The sequence below is a fragment of the Symphalangus syndactylus genome, chromosome 13 (genome assembly GCF_028878055.3).
Source record: "Symphalangus syndactylus isolate Jambi chromosome 13, NHGRI_mSymSyn1-v2.1_pri, whole genome shotgun sequence".
Taxonomy (NCBI): domain Eukaryota; kingdom Metazoa; phylum Chordata; class Mammalia; order Primates; family Hylobatidae; genus Symphalangus; species Symphalangus syndactylus.
Window position 1 is genome coordinate 122,382,982 of NC_072435.2, and position 16,367 is coordinate 122,399,348.

At 40.5% G+C, this 16,367-nt stretch overlaps 1 long non-coding RNA gene across 1 annotated transcript in view; it reads left to right on the forward strand.

The window, feature by feature from the left end:
- The window catches only part of LOC129460872 (uncharacterized), a 30,891-nt gene extending 15,498 nt beyond the window's left edge, over positions 1 to 15,393 (forward strand). The window contains exons 2-4 of the long non-coding RNA XR_008650322.1: positions 11,344 to 11,389; positions 14,594 to 14,810; positions 15,318 to 15,393. This is a non-coding gene — a long non-coding RNA (uncharacterized lncRNA). The remainder of the gene's footprint in view (positions 1 to 11,343; positions 11,390 to 14,593; positions 14,811 to 15,317) is intronic.
- The last annotated feature ends 974 nt before the right edge of the window (positions 15,394 to 16,367 follow it).

Consider the following 16,367-nt stretch of genomic DNA (forward strand, 5'->3'; position numbering starts at 1 on the left):
CTGCTGTACAGGTGAACCATCATCGTGCCTTTACAGTGGTTACCTGGCATATACTAACACCACTTATCATTACCATTATTGAAAAATAATAACCAGGTTTTATGAAGCCCAACAGAGTTTGTGAGTTATATTTGCAAACATCAGGTTATTTTGTCAATATATCATCTGTAAATTCGGCTAGCCGATAAGAACACCTGGGTTGGGAGAAAAGTAACTGCCTCAAAGCTGCAAGGCCAGTAGCGAGAGGAGAAGCGCTCACACCTATGGACAATCTTTCAGTTCCTAAGCCCGTGGTCTTCCCTTTCTGTCCTGTTATCTCTTCAATAGTCAAAGATCCAGGGTGCCCAGCTCATGACACTCACACATATAACATTGCAGAAAAAGGTGCATGAGATAAAGTGTCTCAATCTCAGAGTTCCTTCCAGGAATTGCAAAATGGTTCGTGTAGCCAGACTGCAGATGGTGTGTGACTGTTTAATTTGGCTCTCAAGCATTTTTTTTTAATTTTCTATTATGGAAAATTGCAAACATACAGAAAAGCAAAAAGAAGAGTATAATGAATCCCTGTATACCCATCATTCATTTTTAGCAATGCCAACTGGCTTACCCCTAGAGAGCATTTAAAGGGTCTCATAATTGGCACTTATTTGACTTGGAATCAGAGCAAGCAAAATTAGTAATTATTGGTTTAATCCAACCTGCCTTATGCATTTAGTTACCAGCCTGGATAGTGACGACGTGTGTGTTTGGGACCTTTTTCAAATGTTGATGCAAAATAGAGATGAAAAAAGTAGTTTCTGACTTCAACTCACATTCACATGAGATAAAAAATAAAAAAAGACAAACCATCTACAAACCAAGTACTGACATATGGGGCACATTAATTTGTTAGGGAGTGGAACGTGTTATTTTGGCAACTGATAAATTGCAGGTAACTTGGGGCTTCTCAATCTGGAGTAACTGCAGAGAACAGAAATAAGAGCTTCATGTCCTCACTCAAATCTCCTTCACCCCAAATAACTACCACTCTTGCCGAAAACCTACAATCAAAAGACAGGCACTTGAAGTTTTACATGGGGAATATTTTGCTCTGGCAAATGTTGAACTGAAAATTATTATTGCTGAGGAGGAAAAGAGGTGCCGAAAGTGAAAGGGAAGGAAATACACTTTAACAACCCTGTCTCTGTGAATTCGGCAAACATGTGTTAACAAGATAAATATTCACCAAGGAAAGAATCAAGTCCGACATTCATTCAATTTTTATTTATTGCTACACAATTCTGGTTGGTGTTTGTTGATAGCCTTAAACATGTCAAAATTAGGTCTTTAGATATTATATTTCACAACTTAATTTAGGAAGATAAAGTAAAATATTCAAAGTAAAAGATACCTATAAGTATACCCTGATTCTATCGGTTTTCTAATACAGAAATCCAAGTATTTGGGGTCATCAAGGATTTGTTTTGAAATAATATAAAATAATGCTTTAAGTTTACCGTGAAAGATACAGACATATTTATGTAGCCACCAACAACATTGAATAGTTATAACTGGGTATTACTTCCCATAGAACATTTGAAGGAAAGGGCTTGTGTCAATATTGATAGCAGAAAGTGGTTTGTCTCACACGAGTGCATCTTCAGATGCTCTGGTCCATCTCCTCCGGACCCCCTAAGACCTGTTCTGTTCATATTGTTACTTTCTCCCCATTTTCTCCTTTCCTAATGGCTCTTTCTCATTAAGATTTTTAATAAACTGAAAACCAATTCCACATGAAGGAGAATCAAACTCTCTGGCTCTCTATTCGCCATCCCCTCTCCCTCTTCCCCTTCTCAGCCTAACTTTTTAAACCCCTTTTTCCCTGATCATCCCAAATGCACTCCTCAATCCACTGCAGTCTCTTTTGGTTCCAATCACTCCACTGAAACTGTTCCTTAAGATTAGTAAAATTGGGCCGGGTGCAGTGGCTCACACCTGAAATCCCAGCACTTTGGGAGGCCAAGGCAGGTGTATCACATGAGGTCAGGAGTTCGAGACCAGCCTGGCCAACATGGTGAAACCCCATCTCTACTAACAATACAAAAATTAGCTGGGCATAGTGGTGTGTGCCTGTAGTCCCAGCTACTAGGGAGGCTGAGGCAGGAGGATCACTTAAACCCAGGAGATGGAGGATGCAGTGAGCTGAGATCATACCACTGCACTCCAGCCTGTGCGACAGAGTGAGAAAAGAAAAAAAAAAAATCAGTGAAATCTCCATCTTGCTGAGTCCAGGACATTTTCAGTTTTCATTGTGATTGAACCCGTGAAAGAATTTGACATTGTTAGTAATGCCATCCTTCTTTAAACACTGTCCTATTTTTGTTTCACACATTTATAGAATTTCTTCCCATGCATCTTTCCTGCTCCATCCTAATCTGTTTGATGGATCCTCATTCTCCACATACCCTTCAATGCCTGACTCCTTCGCACACAGTCTCTGGATTTATTTTCTCCTCTTCAAGATGAAGAGCTTGCACTCATTAGTGTCTAGAAGCACCACCCAGAAACATATTGAAATGCATGTTCTTTGGACTTACCCAAGAAACAGGGCATCAGTTTAGACTAAGCCCTAGAAAAAACGTTTTTAAATAAACATGTCAAGAAATTATTTCTACCTGCTGGGCTCACTGAGTCCAGGGCCTCCATCGCTGTCTAATTTTGACAGCTTTCATTTGTATGCCTCCACCCAAAACCTCTTTTCTTGGCTTCAGACCCACACATCCACCACCCGGGCAAATATTCACACTTGGAAGTCATCAGAGAACTCAAAGGCGAATAACTCATAACAGAGATCATCATCTTTTTTCCAAAGTTGGTTCTCCAACAGCAGGCTCTATGGGAAACAAATGGAAACTTTTTATCTACTGGGCACTGAGAATAATGTGGGAACTATCCTTTATTTTTCTCTCTCCCTCTTTTCTTTCCTAGCCAAATGTCTAGTACAATTAATTCCATCTCCCAGATATCTCTTGACCCCATTAATTTATCTCCATGTCCAGCACCCTAACAAAAATCCAGGCGACCATCATCTCTTACCTGAATTATTAAGATAGTCAAAAGTCTCTGCCCCTCTACTCTTGTTCACTCTCATGTATTCTCTACACAACAACCAGAATGATTTTTCTAAAGCAAGATTTTTATCATTTCATCACCCTGATAAGTACTTTGTAATGATTTCCATTGCTTGTAGGGTAAAATCCAAACTTCCTAGTGTGACTTTTCATCATTTCTCTCCTGTCTACGTCCTCAGATTCATCTCAAACCAGTTTCTCTGAATTCTGAGACTTTGCACAGGCAACTCCCACTGACAGTAACATTCTCCCCTTCCTCCTCAGACTCTGGTCTCAGCTTAAAACCCTCTATCTTGGGGCCACCTCTCCTAAGCCTTGTATGTTTCAGGTCCCTTGTTGTGTACCTCTAGATCCGCCTCACATAACACTGGGCATATTTTATTTAGTATTTGTAAGATCTGCTTTAGCCACTCCAGGATAAGCTCTGTGAAGGCACAGATGGCAACTACCTTCTTCTGTATCTCCAACACCTGGGATGATGCCTGTACACTTCATGTTCCCAAGATACCCATGTGAGTGAATGATTCATAAACTATCCCAAGATTCCCGGTCTTTCCTTTTCCCTACAGTTGCCTCTGGCCAATCCTGTAACAATATCTGATATTAACCTTTCTGTTAAATTATTTTTAACATAGACCCTAAAATATGCCATTGAGCATCCCAGATTTAACTGATTGAATGTACTTGTTCATGTACTCTTTTCTCTTTGCCAGATAACCATATATCTTTCTTTTGCACTTAGCATAGATTCTCATAACCTAAGGAAAAAATGCTTCTCCAACCGGGTAAACAATTATAAGTTTACATAGGAAAGCACGTGTCTCTAAGAAAAAATTCTGTCTATGGGATAGATCATATAATTTACATGGTCATCTTATAATCAGACCCCTATAGGAAAAAGTCAGGAAGGCTGTGACTGAGGAAAGAATTGTGAGAGAAAGGCAGCTTTTGCATCTTCACAAAATTTTATTATGATGTGAAGAAATATAAACAGGTAATATACTTAGGGCTAGTGCATAATATTCATAAATGTACTTACTGTCATATTAAAGGAAATAAGTGATACAAAATTATATGCACTAAGGAGAAAAGTATATTTACATAAATGTAGAAAAAGCTTTTGGCAAAACATGCTGTTATCCACAACAAAAAAATAACTACAAAACCTGGAATAGAGAGGAATTATATTAATCTGATAAATGGATTGAAGGATGTGGACTTCCTGATTGGAAGATTCTACAACAGGCACAGCACAATCGAGAACAATAGAGCACAGCGATTTCGGAACACTGGAGACAGTCAGAGATCTGTGAACTTCCAAAGACTAAAACATGCTAAGTTCTGATGAGACATCCACCCTTCCCACTAGGACAATTCAGTGCCCCGATGCCTTTCCTCAAATTTCTCTTTGCCTCAGGATATTCCTGTCCTGCCCAAAGCTCCTCTCTCCCTCAAATACCCCTGCCCATAGGATCTCAGATGTTATACATGATGTGTGATCAAAAGGAAAAAGATTGACTTCTGTAAAAAGAGGCAGATATATCAACTCCCAGTCCTACCCCCACCACCAGTCCTGCTAAGAAATGCTTATTTGCCAAGGTCCCTAAACAAGTTTTACGTAAGCTAAGAAAAGAAAAAAGAAAAAAAAAACCCTTCACGTCATTACCGTGTCTGTCCCATTTTTTTCTTCTCACCTGCCAGTAATCAGGGCATAGAAAAGTTGAATTTGAAAATTCTGAGTCTTTATTTCTATTACCAAAACAACAACAACAAGAATTACATTGTCTACGGTCTTCTCAATAGCAACATCAGAATGTCAAAAACAATGGAGCAATGTCTTCCAAGTTGTTAAGGAAATTGATTTTATGTTAAAGTTTAATATGGAACAAATAAGAATAGGATAGAATAGGTATTTTCCACACATGTAAGGTCTTGGAAATTACTTACCATGCACCCCTTTTCAGGAGGTTGTTGGATAAAGTGCTCTACCAAAATGAGGACATAACCCCAGCAAGAGACATTCATAGAAACTGTTAAAAAGAGGAGCTTATACAGGAGAAAGGCAAAGGGAGGCCCCATAGGATGTTGAAAAAGGTCCCTAAAATGGTAAGTGTGTCCAACAGGCATGTGTCAGAAGACTGCAAAACTGGATCTTTCAGGAAGGCCACATGAATGAAATAACTAATTTTTCTAAACAGAAAAACAAGAGAGTTTGACAAATGGCAGAGAGTTTGGAGTTAATAGTCAATGTATAGAAAATCACGCACATATATCTGCACACAAAAGAGATAATTATTAACTCAAGACAAAACAGTAAGTATTCAGGAAAATGAAGTGTGTATAGGAAACTACACAAGGCTCGGCTTGAATAAGATTTGCATAGTGCTACACAATGAGCCTGAATACGCAGACAGAGAGCTGGAACTTGTGTGGCAGTAGAACTCCCTCACAAAGCTCAGGCTCTGCAACAACCAGCACTGGAAAGCCCAACCTCAGCCTCCACAGCAATTTGCCCAGAATGCTCAGAACTTGGTGAGTGACTTCCAGTTTCCCTGCAATTCAAGACCAACTAGAGAAAGCCAAAGTTGCTCCCCAGCCCATTACGTAAGATACCTTCTTCTAGTTAATTCACCTCCAGCTTCCCTGGGCCAGTAACCTGGGAACTGAGCATACCTGAAGCCTTATTTTTTCCCACTCTAAGCTCTCCCACTCCTCCACCTGTGATCTAGTCCCTGCCAAATGCAAGGGATGGTCCCTGACGCCCCAGCCACCGCAAGCACTGAGTAAATAGCTTGTATTGGTTCCCATTTTGGCCACAGCAAGCTCTGAGTGAATAGCTTGTGTTGGTTCTCGTTTTGATGGTCTTCATTTATTTCCACAACAGAATATTGATTTAGCCACAATGTATTACTACAGTGGGGGAATGGAGGTTGGAAAGGAGGGATGCGGGAAGACGGCAGGCATATGTGAGAGATTAATACGTGTCTTCTAGAAGGGGAAAGCATAAACAATGACTAACACTGAAAAAAATATTCAAGCGCCACTGTAAGTATGTTACAGAGAGATTTGGAAGTAAATCCCAAAGGAATCAGCTAGAAATGCTTTCCATTAGGAGAGAAAGAGGAGGATTGTAAAGGGATGGCTGACTGACAAGCCTTTTAGAATTATCTGGTCCTATGTGAAAATATGGCTTAGGTAAGACTAAAAGAAACCAAACCATGTGTATTTAGAAATCTCCAGATTAATCCTATTCATGTTAAGTAACACACACAAATTCAAAAACCACCACCACAACAATACATATTGTACAAAGCTACAACTCCTAAACAAGACATATGTCTATGTCTATACGACAGAGAATGAGATGCAAGTAGGAATCTGAAATGAAGAAAGAAAATGAAATAAAAGAAATGCAATATCCTGCCTAGGGCAATGGGATGTGCCTTGAAATGAGAAACGTGCAAAAATCAAATCTCTGCATTGGAGGTTAATAAAAGGGTGGTGGCAGGATAAAAAAAGACTCTTAGAAAAGAAGAGAAGAGAAGAGAAAGGAAAGAAAAAGAAAGAAAAGAAAAGAAAAAAGGAAAAGAAAAGAAAAATTAAAAACATCTTTGCCGAAAACTCTTCAACCCTCTGGAGAGTGACTGTGAATCTCTTAGCAAATCTTGTTCTGACATAGGAATTAAAACATTTGTAGTAATATTAACCCTGACCCTAACCCTACCCAAACCCTAACCCTAGCCCTAACCCCAACCCTAACCCTAAACCTAATAATTAATCCAGTGTTCAAACCTCATCCTACCACCTACTTTCTACGTGATCTTGGGCACATTTCTGAGGCTGTTTCCTCATCTGCAAAGAGGAATAATAATACCCACTACTCAGTGTTGAGAATTAAATGAAATAATATGTAAAAATTTCTAACACAGGACTTGCCAAATAACGAATCTTAGTAAATGTCTGAAATTATAATTATCAGATGCTTTAGGATTATTTGTGTTTTCATTGGGATTTCCAAAATAAAGTCTAAGTCTTATAAGAAAAACAGATGTTTTAATCTCCTTTCTCCCTCTCATTCTGTAACTCTCAAAAAAGTCATTTGTGTATTTAATTGTCATTGAGTGAGAAGAACTCATTTTGGTAAGAATTACAAAGACTGCTAAAGAAAGAGAAGAGACCTCATGAGTCTAGACTATGGGAATTGGTGATGTGGGGTTTTTAGCCTGTAGATAAAATACTTGGACTGAGGTGACTATTATAATATTCTTAGATAAAATTTTTGAAAGTCAAATGTCACCAGGGCCACTGTTCTGGAAATTAGCAGCTCTCTCACTCAATATTTTAAATAAAGTCTCACTTTAATAGAGACATAGGTACAACACATATTTCTCTTCATTATTTCTATGGAGGAAACCACAAAGTGTGAAGATTAATGGCATCAGACATGAGTCCCCAGTGAGGGGGAGAAACAGTGCATGTCAGTAATTTGTCTACTGAGGACAGAGCAGCTCATGTCTGTTGAAAGGAGGAGGCTGAGCTCAACTCCCTCCAAAGGTGCCCCATACATAGAGGGCAGACGCAAGGGTGGCAGGCCTTAGATCATACAAGAAACTCTATGAATGCAGATTGCAGTATTAAATATCCTTAGTTTTAAATATAGGCTTACATATTACAAAAATCCTAGGTCAGCCAAACAAAATGCGTTACACATCTGCAGACCAAATATAGTCCAACAGTTTGATAAATTTTGATCATTTTTCTAAACTCACAGGACAGGAATTATTTTGTGTATTTTTGATAGAGATTGGAAGACTGAGGCCCAAAGAGGGAGAAAAGTCTTCTCAAAGTCAGTTGTGAACAACAGTCCAGGCATGAACAGAAGCCCACTGTATGAGTCTGTTCTCACACTGCTTATAAAGACATGCCCCAGACTGGGTAATTTATAAAGGAAAGAGGTTTAATGGACTCACAGTTCCACATGGCTGGGGAGGCCTCACAATCATGGCAGAAGGTGAAGGAGGAGAAAAGTCACATTTTACATGGTAGCAGGCAAGAGAGCGTGTGCAGACGGACTCCCCTCTATAAAACCATCAGATCTCATGAGATGTATTCACTACCACAAGAACAGCACCAGAAAGAACCACCCCCATGATTCAATTACCTCCCACTGAGAGGTGACAATGTGCTGACAGCCCTCGCTCTCTCTCAGCACCTCCCCGGCCTCGGCGTCTGCTCTGGCTACGCTTGAGAAGCCCTTCAGCCTGCCGCTGCACTGTGGGAGACCCTCTCTGGGCTGGCTGAGGCTGGAGTTGGCTCCCTCTGCTTGCGGGAAGGTGTGGAGGGAGAGGCACGGGCGAGAACCAGACTGTGTGCGGTGCTCGCAGGACAGCACAAGTTCTGGGTGGGCGTGAGTTCCTGTACTTGGAGCAGCCGGCCCCAGGAAGTGAGGGGCTTAGCACGCTGGCCAGCAGCTGCGGAGGGGGCGCCATGTCCCCCAGCACTGCCAACCTGCCCGAGCTGCGCTCAAATTCTCACCAGGCCTCACCTGTGGGGCATGGCTCCAGACCTGCAGCCCACCATGCTCGAGCCCCCCCACCGCCCCGCCCAGCCCACGGTGGGCTTCTGCACTGCCTGAGCCTTCCCGACGGGATCCGCCCCCTGCTCCGCGGCACGCAGCACCCGCTTCCATCAACCGCCCAAGTGCTGAGGAGTGCAAGTGTGCAGCGTGGGACTGGTGGGCAGCTCTGCCCACGGCCCTGGCACGTGATCCACTAGGAGAAGCCAGCTTAGGAGAAGCCAGCTGGGCTTCTGAGTCGGGTGGGGACTTGGAGAACTTTTATGTCTGGCCAGAGGATTTTATATGCACTGGTCAGTGCTCTGTGTCTAGCTTGGGGGTTCATGGATGCACCCGTCAGCACTCTGTGTGTAGCTAATTGGGTGGGGACTTGGAGAACCTTTATGTCTAGCTAAAGGATTGTAAATACACCAATCAGCACTCTGTGTCTAGCTCAAGGTTTGTAAATGCACCAATCAGCACTCTGTGTCTAGCTCAAGGTTTGTAAATGCACCAATCAGCAACCTGTGCCTAGCTCAAGGTTTGTAAACACACCAATCAGTGCTCTGTGTTTGGTTAATCTGGGGGGACTTGGAGAACTTTTATGTCTAGCTAGAGGATTGTAAATACACCAATCAGCACTCTGTGTCTAGCTCGGGAATTTTAAACGCACCAATCAGCACCTTGTCTAAACAGACCAATCAGCTCTCTGTAAAACAGACCAATCAGCTCTCTGTAAAATGGACCAATCAGCTGTCTGTAAAATGGGCCAATCAGCAGGATGTGGGTGGGGTCAGATAAGGGAATAAAAGCAGGCTGCCCAAGCCAGCAGCGACAATTTGCTCTGGTCTCTTTCCGCACTGTGGAAGCTTTGTTTTTTTGCTATTTGCAGTAAATCTTGCTGCTGTTCACTCTTCGGGTCCATACTGCCTTCGTGAGCTGTAACACTAACCGCAAAGGTCTGCAGCTTCACTCTTGAGGCCAGAAAGACCATAAACCCACTGGGAAGAATTAACAACTTCCGACGCGCCATCTTAGGAGCTGTAACACTCACTGCCAAGGTCTGCAGTTTCACTCTTGAAGCCAGGGAGACCACGAACCCACCAGAAGGAAGAAACTCCGAGCACATCCAATGTCAGAAGAAACAAACTCTGGACACACCATTTTTAAGAAACTGTAACACTCACCGCGAGGGTCCGTGGATTCATTTTTGAAGTCAGTGAGACCAAGAACACACCAATTCTGGACACACCACCAAGTCACTCCCATGACACATGGGAATTATGGAAACTACAATTCAAGAGGAAATTTGGGTGGGGACACTGCCAAACCATACCACCTGCATTCTCTGACCTCCAGTCCAGAGAAAAGAATACAAGGGAGACACAAGCCTGGCCTGCAACATGAGGTCATCCTCCAACAGGAGGGAGCCCAGATCTCAACCCTCAGCTGTACAGCTTCAAAGTCAGAATGTGGAAGGGTGTTGTAGGGCCTGTGCATTTGGCTAATAGGTAACTTGTAAATTATGAAGAGCATACATATATTGACTTATATTATTAATATATTAGGAAGTGTGAATTATTAAAATATAAATATTTAAAACATTTTTGTCATATTTTTTGATACTTCTTCATTTTTGACATACTGGGGGGCCTGAAAAATAAAAGTGGTCTAGTCTGTCTGCACCTGTAAGAGATCCTGGCTAGATTTCATTGGCTTCTTTTCCCTGGTGTGGAAAATGGGGAAGGTATTCTTTTATCCAAAAATGGGGAAGGTATTCTTATATCCAATGAGTATTCTGAAGGCAGGCTGTACTACATATATTTATTAATCCAACCTCCCAATTATCCTAGAGCAGAATTACATTTTACATATTAAAAAATCTAGTAACATGCTCTTATTTGAAAACAAAATTATTTTCCCTCTGCTTATGTAAACTAACGAATCGTGTACCATTCTCAAGTTGTTTTATATGCGTTAAGGCATTCTATCGTAAGAGAAAGTTGTAAGTCTGTTCTATAGTTTTTAATATAAATAACTTCAGTTGTTTCTAATGTTGACATATTGATTTGGTCACCTTCTTTCTTTTCTTATTAAAAGACCACAGCAGAGACACATATTATCTCACATCTGAAGAAATTTCAGAAAATATTCTTCCCGTAACTTCAGCCTATTCAAAATTAATTTCCTATATCTTGTCCCACTTTTGTATTCTTATCCACAGATAAACCTGTGGCTCTCAATGGTAGCGCAGCATGCTTTGAGGATCAGGATTCAGTCCACGTTGTCATTCTCAGGGTTTACTGCTGGTTTAACTTATCTTTCCATTCATAATCTCCTTACAAAGAGAAAATATTCTATGACTTTTATTTAAGCTACAGTGATTTGACTGTTGCAGTGATCAAACACATATTTTGTTAGCAGATATGTTTGCCAGTAAAGACATTCTCAGGTTCATGCGTTTGTGTATATTTACTTAAATTGCACAAAAGACTTCATAATTACGAATTAGGAAAGCTTTAGGAGGTGAGTGTAAATTCCCCCATGTTTCTCATCTGATGAGTATTATTTATTTTAGCAAAATTTATCTGAAAATGTTCAGATAAGAATAAGACTTTGTTAGGCAAAGAGACTCAGAGAAGGACTATGATACAGTTAATTGAAACTCTTTTGTTCTAGGAGGACAAGGCGGCATAGAAAAAGCTGCTATCCAAGGTAGAGAAAGGTAAGGAAATGGATGAGATGCAGCTCAAATGCCCTAGTGGGCCAGGCTGGGAGCCTTGGGTTTTCCATGGAGTATGAAGGGAATTTGGTGTGTGAAGGAAGTGAATTTTGAATTGGGCTTGAAAGATGTTCGTGCCAAGAAGGAGGAAAGCTACTGCTGGTGATGGATACACAACAAACACAGAAGCCGCTTTATAGAATGCGCACTTAATGGGATTATGTCACCCAGGAGGTAAAGAGCTTTACACTTTTTAGGTATAAAGCACAAATATACATACAGCAGTAAAAAGATATGCAACATATTTGGGGTATTAAAATAGCATGTGGGATGATTGTTTAGGGTAACAATAATGAAAGCTGAGCAGCACTGCTTCAGAGATGTAAGATATGTTCCATCTGGAATATTTACATTTTAGAAGACAGAACATGATGGGTAAAAGTGTTCTCTTCAGTGAGGGAGGGAGGAAGAATTTTCTGAACTGACCCCAGTGGCCAAAGATGGCTGCATATATGATAAACGAAAAGCAAGGGTCTAGACTTTCCCCAAAACCAGGGGTACTGCCTCATGTTTTACCATTGCCTGTCACTTCCTTGGGTTTATAAAACAATAGGTGATGATGGTCCCAGAGTAATTAAGACTTCATATTGATTTTATAGACCCCTGAACAACCTGAAGAATCACATATGAACATATACTGCATGGATACGTCTCAAAATTGGCGTTAAATGAAACATTCTAGAAACAGGACAAGAGTCCAGGCACCATTATTCATACTAAAAACAAACCCAAAATTTGCAACTTGTGTTCTATGCATGTTTTGGGACAATTGCCAAACACATTAGTATCTCTGGGAAGAAAGGAAATAGAAGTGAAGAGAAGGAAAAAAACTAGCATGAAGCAAAAAGGAAGCACTTCACATAAACCAACAACAATAGCATGATATTTGTGAAATACTATAATTGAATCCACTCTGAATCTGCAGTCCAAATTATTTAAAATAGGAAATAGGTGAATGAAAGAAAGTTCATAGATTCTTATCTTGATGGGATCTCAGCACAGATGTCTGATTTGCCAATTAAATTATTCGAATTCAAGATTTTCATCTCTGGACTTGTGGAGTAACTGGGACCTAATATACCCTTTAGTCTTAGCAATTTTTAAAGAGTAAAATTATTTGAGATGAGTTTTCAGGCCTTAGATAACAAAAAATGCAAGGTTAGGAGTTGAGCACTTGGGCTGAGAGAACGTTGTAATTGTCCACAAGTTTACCTCTAGTTTAAACAGAAGTTTGCCCACCTGTTTTTGCTTCCTATTGAAATTATTGTGAAATGTACATAAGCACTGGGTTAATTTATTGTGGGAAGGGATGCACTTCAGAAGGAATATTTGAATTGTGAATTAGAAAAAAGGGTGTAACAAAATCTGTGATTTCTGGGGAACTATTTTAATTCACTTTTGCTTGAAATGGGAGGTGGTACACAGCATCTGTCAGATTCCCTACTACAATGTGAATACAATGTTCCATTTGTATTCTGTTTATATATTTCTTTCTGCCACCTCTCAAACATTCTCTTATCCAGTGAATGGTAAACGGTTACAGATATAATTTTAATTACATATACCTGGGGCTGGTATGGACAGAGTGTCATTTTGATATGTATCATGATTTGCTTAAATTATTGCTCCAGCCTGGGTGTCAGAATATGATAATTATTGCTTGGCACAAAGCAGACATCACTGTGATTTCTTCCTCCTCTTGCCACTTCACCTCCAAGATCTGTCCCTTTATACTGAATTCTAGCAGATATAAACCAAGTTACCTGAATACTGTCACAGAGCTTCCGGGTACATTTTTCGGTGTGGTGGTCACCATAATCATTGTTTCGTAGCAAAGCCTTCTTAAAAACCTATCCAGCCATGTGTTCATGCCTGTCCATGAATAGGTGGAAAAATCCAACCTGTTCAACGTGGGAAATGGCTCCGGGTTCAACAGGAATGCTAAGGGAGATTTCCCTTGTGATAAAACACAGTGCCAACTTCTTAGCTGCATCACTGCAATATGAAACAAGAAACAGTCTAGGGAAGTACCCTTCTAGAGAAAATGGACTTCACCTTCAGGAACTCCACAGGTAAAAGCTAAAACCTGCATTAAGCACAACCATGGTTTGAAGCTTAAGATGGCCCCAGATAAAAGTGAGTCCAGTGTGAGCAGAGTGAATTCTAACTGGGTGACTCTAGTTAGGATCAGGTGGGGATTTTTTTTTTTAATATACTTGTCAGGTATTGTAGGGGCAGACAGATCCACAGTTGGAAGCAGGAGCAAGGTAAGGATATGGAATTCATAAAGGTTTTCTGCACTGTCTGTGGCTCAATTTGAGATCACTGGCTGACGGGCCTTTCCTGATATTGATCTTACAGGTGATGCATAGCAAGAGATGCTTTAACACAAAGCAAATTCACTGTCTCTCTCTGATCAGAGGACATCAGTCACTCAACCTTTCTATGTATTTGTTGCCATACATGATACTTAACCCAATTGCAAAGTCCCACAGATGAAATACAAAGTTTAAAAATAAAATTCCTACACAATGTGAAACAGCTGTGCCTGGACCACTCCACTTCCTATCATTTTATACTTTTATGTACACACATTCTCACTGTCCTTTGAAAATAATCCCACCTCCCGTAATTAGAGAGAATTTGTCATCAAGGGCAAGAAAATAGTTTATATTTTGCCAAATGCTGGAAATCAAGCATCTGTTCTACACACAAGTTTAAGTGATCGGCTATCATTCAGATCAAAGAGAAAGCAACCAGAAAAACCTAAATCTAGATCAACTTCAGATTGGTCTGGAGTCTGCCTTCCTGTGACATCTGGTGTGCTCTGCTTGTTTGGTACGTATCAGCTATGAACGTGAAGACTGAGTTGCAATTCTAAAAAATAATGCACATTCAAATGGCAGCCAGGTACTAGAAGCAGACATTCCTGCAAATGCAACTGTGTCTTGCATACCTGGATATCTTTGGTACATAGCATAGACATAATGCTTAATGTTCATTGAATTAACTAATTATCCAGATAAAATGATAAATAAATAGGGTGCAAATGAGAAGGCCAATGTACTGAATAACACTGGGGAGTTGGAATCTAGTTTTAAGTCTGTCACTTCTTGACCTTAAATAATATAACTTTCTCCATCACAGCTATAGAGAAACCCTCTAACTAATGAAGAACTGACTTGTGTGCTGTATGAGGCCCTGGATTTTTGTCATCGTAATTATATTCCAGATCAAAGATAGGCATGGGTGTCTACGTGCAAGGTTATGACTATGGACTCTAAATGAACCAAATGGGCAGGCCAAGGCTCAGTCTTAAATGGTCTGCGGTAGGGGGCATTGCTTTGATTTGGAGGAAGAGGAGGTAAGCAATTGACCAGTTCTGGTTCCAACAAGCAATATGTCAAGTCACATTAGTTGCAAATTTAGACGCACTTTTTGGGAGATAATGTTACGTGGAAATGCTTTTCTACCTAATTTATTTTCTTTTTTGGATATTTTACTGCTTTCATTTTCAGTTTTATTTTAGCTTCTAGCACATAGAGATTTCATATCTTTCTTGAAGCATTTGCTAGGCATTTATGAAAAAAAGATCTCTAATCTAACATGTCTAGGTTATTGCAAATGAAAGTATTTATTGGTCATTTTACTCTTATTGTTTCCTTTTTCTTTTCTGGATTTTTTTTTTCTTTCTTTTTTTGAGACAGGGTCTTTCTTGCTCTGTTGCACAGGCTAGAGTGCGGTGGCACGATCATGGCTCACTGTAACCTTGAACTTCCAAGCTAAAGCGATTCTCCCGTCTCAACCTCCATAGTAGCTGAGAATATAGGCATGCTCCACCACACCTGGCTAATTTTTTATTTTTTTGCAGAGACTGGGATTCTCGCTGTGTTGCCCAGGCTGGTCTCAAGTTATCCTCTCACTTCAGCCTTACAAAGCACAGGTGTGAGTCACTCAGCCAGACCTTTTGTGTTCTTTATACTTTTGTGTCTTTAACTGTTTATTCCAGCTTCCTGGAACCTTCATATATTTGAGATTGTTACTTTCCCACCATAGCTTAATGGCCTCTTTTCACTCGCTTTCCCTTCACAGTTAAAGAGTTTTTGGTGTTCTCTCCTTATTTCTTATTTATCAAAAAGCCCTTTCACCTTATTTATCTCATGAGGAGTTGGTTTTTAGTCCACTGAGAACTCTTCTTTTTTTCCCCCTTTTTTTCAAACAAACATCTATACAAGCCAGGGTTTCTGATGGGCAGAAGCTGGGCCTACAAAATAGTTCTCTTACTTGGACACTCTGGGCTTCTGAGTTACACAGTTGACCTCCCAGGATGAGGTTCTTACTACCTTTGGAAAACTGCATTTTCCAAAATGGCCACTGCAGTTTCTCCCACCCCGCATGCACTTGCTACAATCAGGGGTTTTTAGTTTTGTTTTGCTTTGTTTTCATTTGTTTGTTTTTGCTGGAGTGCAGTGGCATGATTTCAGCTCTCTGCAATCTCTGCCTCCCAGGTCCAGGCAATTCTCCTGTCTCAGCCACCCGAGTACCTGGGACTGCAGACGTGCACCACCACACCCGGCTAGTTTTTGTATTTTTAGTACAGACGGGGCTTCACTATGTTGGCCAGGCTAGTCTCAAACTCCCGACCTCAAGTGATCCACCCGCCTCAGCCTCCCAAAGTGCTGGGATTACAGGCATGAGCCACCATGCCTAGCCATAGATAAAAGAAAGTGGCAACCAAGGAGATGTGGACATAACTCTCACATTGTGAGACATTAAATAATTTAATGGCTGTATTTATATTCTTGTGGGGAAATAAATGCCAAGGTACAGAATTTAAAGCCATGACCTTCTTTATCATTTATAAAGATTGGACTGCAAGAAGAGTGAAGCCTTCCAGAGGCTGAGACCAAAACATTCTAGT